The sequence below is a fragment of the Xiphophorus couchianus genome, chromosome 5 (genome assembly GCF_001444195.1).
Source record: "Xiphophorus couchianus chromosome 5, X_couchianus-1.0, whole genome shotgun sequence".
Classification (NCBI taxonomy): domain Eukaryota; kingdom Metazoa; phylum Chordata; class Actinopteri; order Cyprinodontiformes; family Poeciliidae; genus Xiphophorus; species Xiphophorus couchianus.
The window spans coordinates 35919199-35926176 of record NC_040232.1 but is presented as its reverse complement, the minus strand read 5'-3'; positions in this window follow the sequence as shown (position 1 = coordinate 35926176).

The following is a 6978-nucleotide window of genomic DNA, read 5'->3' as shown; positions in this document are numbered from 1 at the left end:
GGCAGAACATTCAAGATTACTACGGAACAAGACACAACCTCGCCCTTCCAACACATGGCAATAACTTTGTCCACATTTGCTTCTTTTAGATTAAGTTTGACATTTTCATCTCTTCCAGTGTCACCATTAGTGCCAAACGTTTTCTCTAATTCTTGAATGGTCCCACATTTAACCAGGCACTAAAAATGCAACACATTAAACCCAAATTGTTTTTGAAAAGTAAAAAAAAAAGAATTCAAAGAATGGACTTTAAAAAGACAACAACTCTAGGCTCTGTAGGTTATTAACTATTTAGAACCTGTTAGTTTTTTGAACATTGTCTTTGGCGCTGTCTAAGAACTCTGTCAAATATGTTTAGACACTCTAAAACCTCTGTGCCAGTTTTGTTTTATTTGAGATATAAGATCTATTAAAGTGCTTCTGCTTCTCTATTGTCTGAAAGTCTCTTTGATTCACCCATGTTCATGTTCTTTGCTCAGTATCTTTTTGGTTTTTTTATGGTCAGCGTCACTCTTTTGACCTCATTTCCCTCCCATAAAACTTTGGTTTACTTAATTCCATCTTTCTATATGCCTCACCTTTTTTTGTCACTCACCATCTTGCTGTCTCTCTCTACAGATCTGTTGTGTTCAAACGAGACATAAGCAGAGCTCACATGTAGCTCTTCTACTGCGAGGCTCTGTGTGACGAACTAGTCCTCGTTTACCATGACTGACGTCTGCATGTTAGTGTGTTACGAAACAATAGGATTGACTACGGATGACTTAATAAATGCCAAAGATTTAATCAATTTGATCTAATTTGGATCAAATTGACCAAGTTGGGGCACCACCTGATTATCAGAAAATAATAGTTTGCAATCTAAGTTAGTGAAAACGTACCTGATAACGCCTAACATCAGCTCAATACCTTAACTTCTCCCTCCTTAAAAGGGCCTAATTCTGAAGGCAAAACTAATGATCATGTCTTTGCTTTGTGTTGATTGCACAGCATCCACAAACATCATCAGGATCAGTAAACCTGCTAAATGACACAATTTATTCTTTTTAATTCCAGTTTATCAGATTTCGAAGGACACGCTTGAAGCAGAACTGAAAACTGAAGCACAAACATCAAAAAATATGAACGCTGTCAACTAAATACGTTAGCATGGTTAGCATAGTTCACTGCTCCTCTCTACCGTTTTGACGTACGTACAAATCAAAAGACTGTTTTGAGGAAGAGTTTTCTCACTGTTACCTAGACAACTTGTTTTACTCGGTGTGCCTACACTTGGAACAGATGGTCTCATTATGAACTCAACAAGAAAAGGAAACAAGCTGCTTGTCATTTTTTTGGTTCTTTTTTTTAAAAGCTTAAGCCAAACTTACAATGTTCTATTATTTCATATACACAGTGTAGGCAAACTGTTCTGAATAAGGATCTACCCAAACTCTAGACTAATAGAAATAGAGGAGATGAAACAAGAAATATAAACATATATTCCAATAAGTGCTGTATCTACCATGCACTACAGAAAACATGCAAAGAGGTAGAGGTGTTTGGAACTAAGTTTTTAATAATCTGTAAAAAGAAATCTTGTACTTTTGCAATAACAAAATCCAATCAAATTCAAGTAGGATAAACAGAGGCACTTTGTCTTATCCCAGGCTGTGTTGTGTCTGTACGCCCCGGACGAGCCCCCAATACATCACACAGCCTACACAGACACACACTTACACACTTACAGCAATAAGGGAAAGATTGAAGGGCCAATTATCGTAACCTTTGAAAATGAAATACCCATGTTTCACATTTTTAGATCCCATAAATTAAATGTGATAGTTTTCCAAAAAAATACAAACAAACTTAAATTTTAAAAGTCAGAAGGGCTTTTTAGTGCCAAGCCACTCGAATCAAGAAATCGCTTAAATAAGGCCTGCCTGTCATTGTTAAGTTGGTGAAAAGAGTCTGAAAAAGAAAGACCCTGTGCGCTGATGTAAAGGAATTCAACAACAGATAAGGAAACAAAATGAAATCCAGCCATTTGGGAAGGGTTACAGAACTATTTCTGAGGCAGTGGGAGTCCAGCAAACCCCGGTGAGAACAATTTTTCACAAATGAAGAAAGCATGAAATATTGGCAAACCATCCTGGGAACAGCTGGCCAACCAAAATCAATCAATCATCGACAAATCAGGAGGTCACGCAGGAACTCAGAACAATGCATGGAGCGCTGCGGACCATACGGTAACCTTTAACACTGACCTCAGGTAAGGTCAGTGTTAAAGATTCAATGCTAAGATAGACGCATCCATGGGAGAGTGCCAAGAAGATACACGCCGCCGTCCAAAAACAACTTCTGTGCTTGTCTTATATTTGCTCACAAATACCTTATAGATCTCAGAAACGTTTGGAAAATATACTCTGACAAAAATGTATGTATAACCGAACAGCATTTCAGAGGAAGAACGTCATCTGTAGAGTGGAAAATGTTGGTGGCATTGTTACGGTTTGCGGCTGCTTCAGAACTCGGAACAATTTTCCATAACTGAATCTCAGGTTGAGTTTTGTGAAAAGACTGAACGCTGGTTCACTCGGGAGTTTTCTACGTGTGAAACAGAAACAGAACCCTACAAAAAGTTACAAACTAATAAATTGATTCAGACCGAATGAAAATTGGTTCATTTGGTGTCAAAATCAACTAAAACTCACCAGCAAGTGAATGGATTAAAGCAAGAAAATGTGACATTGCTTCAGAGTGAAGCAAAAGATTAACTGCCAATCATCAAAAACACTTAACTTTCTTGATTAGCTCCAAGGGCTGCAAATGTAGTTGACTTAGGTGGCAATTATTTATCCAAATATGGGCATGGACATCTTTTTCTCTTAATTTATGAAACAATCTTTTGAAAACTGCCTTTTGTGTTTTCTCAAATTATCTTTGACAATCAAATTAGAGGAAAAGTGGAGTACGGTGGAGTTAAATTTGGAAAGCCTTCTTACTGTATTTATTTATTCTAAATGTCTGGAGGTTTTTTTTTGTTATTCCTTGCTGTCCTTACTAAACATTTTTCAATTTATCCCATCTAAAAATGTAGACTGGATATTTCGAAAGAACCACGACGTGCTAAAAATGACAAAAGTATTTTTCATCGAACAGACACCGTAGCTGTTTGTAAACTAAGGAGGGTAAATTGAATATTTTCTGAAAATCATTAAATCTTCAGGGACTTTTGCATTGACAGCCTTGTACCTCTCTCTTCTGTTCTGGTTCCCTTTTTCAAGGATTTATCGCTACCAAGGAAATCTCATCAATACTTTAACAGATTATGTGTTGGAGTGCATCCTTTGCTTGCGCATTGTTCAGGCGCCTCCTTGTTTATATGATTTATTCATCCGTTCCCAGTGTATTTTATCATTTCTTCAATGTCACTCTTTTACGCCTATCATTTTCCCCTCAAAAATTGTTTTATCCACTTGCATCTTCTGTTATCTGCGCCAGCTCTTTTATTACTCACCGTCTCCTTTTATTCATCTCTTCGCTGCATGAGGAAAAACCACGGCCGTGTTGTTTTTTTTTTTTTTTTTACAGCCGCGTTACCCAGGGACTGTGCTTGAGTGCTTCCTTTTGTATGTTTTTGAATAAGAGTAATAAGAAAAAAAATCCACATTTGTCTCACCTGTTTCTCAATTCACGACCTTCTCGCAGGTGCTTGCGAGTATCTCCCCATCATCTGACTCATCTAGAGCGCTGAGGTCAATCCGAGTTTCTTTTTGATTAGGTTCAGTGACTTCCTGCGTTTCAGACTCGAGCTTCAGTATGTTTTTGTTGCCGTTCTTTTGTCGTCTGTCTTTCACTTTAGACTAACGCAGGAGCGTCAGACTCATTTTTCATTTTGGCCCATATCAAGTTCACAAATGTCCTCTAACTGCCTGTTGTGGCTAAAGCTACCCATTAACAAACTTTAACAAACTGTTAAAATATTAATAAATACTGTAGACTTCTCTGTGTGACGGCTATTTCTCGACTCACTACACTCTGCCCTGTTCTGAGGTTTCTCTCCAGACGTCTGAAACAAATACAACCATGAAGCGTCGGGTTTGTTACACTCTCTCTTCAAATGTAAGTTAGTCATTTTGTCAAAGTGTCACATGTCCATACCGGCATGAGGTAGCTACAGTCCTTTGTGACTGTGTGAGGAAGGAAGACTCGCTCTGGGTTGCCAGGGGTGATGGGATGGTTGACCCAGGCAGTCGTGAAGTGGACTGCTGACCTCTTTGCCCGTGGCGCTTTCGTCTCCTTGCCCGGTTCAAGACGGTCCCCTCACGTCTCCGATCCTCCATTTTCCACATCGTTTCCCGTTGATGGTTCTTCAGTTGGCAGCGCCACTGGAAGTACCGGTTCTGGGTCAGACTACTCGCTCATTTGAACTTTTGCACGTAGCCGTTTCTCAGCCCACATAACTATAAAAACAGCTTGGATTTTGCAAAGGAGAATGGACAAGCATTTGATTAAAAGTCATAAAAAAGAGGCATGGAGGACCTGCTGGGACTGTGTCTGAGGGGGAAGCTGCTTCCACAAAGTATTAACTCAAGCATCCTTTCTTTCCACTTCACAGCTATGTGCTTTTCCAGGTTGGTCTACCACATAAAACCCAATTACAGAGCAATGTTGTGGTTGTAGCATCAAATAAATAAATCTGGTATCATGTTTGGCTGGTGTAACAAGGCCTATAAAAACTATTCACCCCCTTGGATGTTTTACCCTTTTTTGTTGCGTCTGCAAATGAATCATAATCAACTTTTTCACAAAATGTACAAAAAACCCAACATTTAATACCAAGGTGAAGACTATTTTCTACAAAATATTGACAATGAATTAAAGTGTGTAGCATAAAATAAGTGGCCGCATAAATATACTTAATAAATACGGTTTATTAGTCAAATAGCTTTTGGTCCAAAAAAAACAACTAATTTTGTTGATTGTGATTGAATTGTATTTTGTTTTTTAACCTGGTCAGTTGATTTAGAACAGATTCTCATTTACAACAACCTTTTAGGAAACATTAAACAGAACATCATACAGCAAACAAAAACTGTAACAGCGGCAAAAGGTTAAAACATCGAAAGCAGTGTGCATTTTTACAGGCACCGCGTTTTGCATAAACTGAGGGAAACCATGTCTCAGTGTTTACTGTACAAAAACACCACGTAAAAGCCATAATTTCATGTAATTGATTACGAATCTTATTTGTATATGAAGAAGTGGAAAACCAACTTTTTTTTTTTTTATTATTGCTGGTACTGGCTTCTGAAGAAAAGCAAAAAACCAGAGTCAGGCAGGCAGGCTGGACTCAACCCACTTTGAGCAGGAAAGAGCTGCAGATGAACATGAAAACAGTTTTCTATGAATTTGTGCCAGAACAAAACAAGCCGGTGACGGAAATAATGGCGTGCAGTTTCTGCTCTGTTTTATACTACAGTATGTGTGTGCTGTGGGTTTTTTTTTATTCATGCTTCAGAGAGCTGCAACTGGTCAAAACCTTATTATCAAAATCCACCCATCTCACAGACTCTCACTATTTAGTCACCCATGGCATCTTTAAGCTTTTTCTTCTTCACGTTTTCACTATTTATCTTTTCCTTCGTATGACTTCTCGTTAAATTGACAATGAGGCAAGCACACACACATACACGCCCACACGCCTACACACACACACACACACACACACACACACACACACACACACACACACACATCCCCACATGCTAAGGAAAAACGATATGTCTGACTTTTAAAAAAGTAACCCAGGACTCAATTCCATAAACATTTTGAATTATAGATAAGTGGGAAATGAAAACTGTAACGCCATAAAAAATAGGCCCAGCAGAAAGCAAAAGCAGCAGCCCAGAGCGTAACTGAAAGCTAAATCGGGGACATCAGTGAATTTATTCATTTTTTTCCCCAAACAAAAATCCCAAGTTTCTCCTGCGCGATCGAACACAAACCTTCTGCTTCCAGGATAATTTGATCTTAAACTAGTAGTTTGACGAAATCAAAAGCCAGATAGATGTTCTCTTGAAACTGAAAGTTTAAAAAAATAACTATAAACCCACAGAGAGAGAAAAAGAGAGACAGAGAGAGAGAGAGAGAACTGAAACCAGATGTTTACAGCGCTGTGTAAAAAGACGAAACGCTTTTCAGACTCTGCTTCAGGTCAGCTGGGATTACTAACATTATTTCTATTCGCAAAGACACAAATTTCCTCGATCTGTGGTAGAATTTGTTGTTACATTGTATGACCTACAAGTGGAATAATTTTTGTTTGCCAGAGGTTCCGGCTCTTTAGTCTGAACTGGTGTAACTGAGTCAGCTTTTAAGCCAAGTTGTAGCCGATTCATCTTCCTGCTTAAAGCGACCGTCAGTTTGAAAGAACCATTTGTGCTCAACCTTTAACCCAAGCGGCTACTTACAGACGTTTCCCCAACTTTCCCACATAATGTTCTCTACTTATGATGTCGTCTTTGTAGTGAAGTGTGAAAATGCAACAACGGTCACTAAGGCCGAGCACTTCACTGTTGGGTTCATCGGATGACGGGACATCAAATTACCTTCTTTGTCCCTGAAGGAATTAATAAACTATAACCAGACTTTCTTTTTCTTTTTTCTTTTTTTAGCTTGAACCAGCAGTTTTATAATTTATAGGCTGAGTCAAAATCCTGATATTTGGGTTTGGTTTGTTTTGGCTTTAACATGTTGCACAGGAACACAGTGGCTTTGAGAAGTGCTTCTTATTATGTCGGTGTATAAATTTCACTAAAATGTTGTGAATTAAACTTTTCCAAAACTCACAGCAACCGGGACATCATCAACTAGGCTCTCTGAAATTGTTTAATAGGTACAGTAATCTGAATCTGTGACATTAAGAATTGCCAAAAAACTAAGAAAAAATAAAAATCTCTGTCATTAGTCTGGCATTAAAGCTGCAGAATGTGA